This window comes from Pezoporus occidentalis, unplaced genomic scaffold (genome assembly GCF_034315485.1).
Source record: "Pezoporus occidentalis ecotype Australia unplaced genomic scaffold, CSIRO_AGI_Poc_V1 ctg136, whole genome shotgun sequence".
NCBI classification, from domain to species: Eukaryota; Metazoa; Chordata; class Aves; order Psittaciformes; family Psittacidae; genus Pezoporus; species Pezoporus occidentalis.
This window is the reverse complement of record NW_026913168.1, coordinates 1,045,620-1,047,621: the sequence shown is the minus strand read 5'-3', so window position 1 is coordinate 1,047,621 and position 2,002 is coordinate 1,045,620.

Sequence of the window (2,002 nt, the reverse complement as noted above, 5' to 3'; positions counted from 1 at the left end):
AGTGTATTCTAAATCATATACATCATCCACGTAAGAAGAATAATGAGTTTTCATATCATAAGATCTAAAGGATGAAGTCTCCCACTGGGGACAGAGCAATGTATGAAGATGTACTGCTGGCACCAGGAATAAAAATAAAGGCACAGCATCACATCAAAAAGAAGTCAAAAAGAGTAAAGGTAGTTGAGAAAAGAAACAAAAAACAAAAGGAGAAAAGCAGACTTGAGGCCACATCTGTGGCTAAAGGAATGGTGGCAGGAGCCTTGAAGGCTTTGGATTAAGATACACAACATATATAGGAGTGGATGGCTAAATGCTCAAGATTAATCTTATTTCCTTATATCCACCCGGCATATCTCATGGTCACTGCGAAAGGTAACTGGCACATTCAGAGGCTTAGGAAGAACCCTGTTAGAAACTCAGGATGATTCTTGTTCATCTTAGCTTCTTATTAGCATTAGAGTGTGAGAAACCTGACTGAGACTCCTTTCACTCTTCCATACCAAAACCTCTTTTCCTGTTAATTAATCTATCTGCTGTCTCATCATAGCTGGAAGCTTTGATTCACAGTTCTTATTAATTGTCACATAATGCACTACAGCCACAGTACAGAATAGAAAAGTACTGTGAAATCAGAAAACGCTTGGCAGAGAACTGATCTTAAGGAGAAGCAATGAGTACTGATGGTAGGAAGACAAATAGTGCTTTCTTGGGAAAACAAGCATTTCCATCCCCTTTCAGAACTGTGATGCTTTCCAAATTCTGACTGGTCTGAATAACACTTCTATAGTCAGCTCTGCCTCCATTGCCCAACTCTGTCTCTTCATATTAGTTTCTGGGTTGGTTTTGTTTCTGGGTGAAAAATCAAAGGCCCAGGGTCCCAGACCATGAAAAGTCACCATGAAGCTAGCATAGATAGCAAAGCAATCATTTCCCATTGGTTGGAAGGGGTCAGCCATCGGCCTTTGCCCAGGACCTGCAGAGTCATTGGCTATGACAACACGATTACACTAAGGTTGAGCTCCTGTTTAATTAATTGGGATAGACTTGTTGCACAGACTTATGGGTAGGGTTCCATTAGTTAGCCAGGCATGTACACAGCGAAGCTGCACTCCACAGACTCAGTGTGAAATCACAGGTGGAAGTCCTCAGCTCCCTTTCCTGAGATTCCTTCCTCACAATCACCATCAGAAGTCAAAAACGTCTGCTTCCTGTGTCCTCCATGGTAGTTGTTTGTGGGGCAGAAGAACATTCCATAAGGAGATTTTCATTCTCCCAACCAAACGACCTCACCTTTCTTCCCAAAGTCCTTTTCCGAGATTCCATAAAACGTATCTAAAAGAAATTTTATTTACTTCTTGATGCTGACAGCCTTCTCACAGCCTCCACTTTCCCACATTTACTAATGGGCAAAATTCATCTAATTAAATATAGAGAACTAGAGTCAGACACCCACCCCTGTGCTAGTCACTCCAGGCTCCCTTCATGATTAGTGGAAATAAAGACCCGTTCTTAGATCACAATCCATTTGGAGTCTACTTTAAGATGAAATTAATCACATCCTGGAAGTAAGGATCTCAGCCCAGGACAGTGAAGGTAACCTAGAAGACTTTCATCATGTCCATTGTCTAGCCTGCCAAAAAACACCCTAGGACCTTTTCTTCATTCCATTCTTATAATCTTATTAAAACTGAGAGGTCCCAGTTTACATACACTACTTTTGCTACACACATCAGCCATTTTACAAAAAAACATCATAAATTCCTTTATGCACCCTGTGTTCAAGCAGCTGGAAATGATTCACAAGTAAATGTGAATTTAGTTATTTACAAGTAAATTGCAAATCACAGCATATAATAAATTGTTCCATCAATGAGAAATAATACTTAAAGCTTTTCCAAATGATAAATAGACTTGCTAAGCAGAGGCACTGGTGTAAAAAGTATTGGTGCTTTTTTCCTCAAGTATGAGACATGGCCTTGCCTGTTTGTTAGTAATTTTC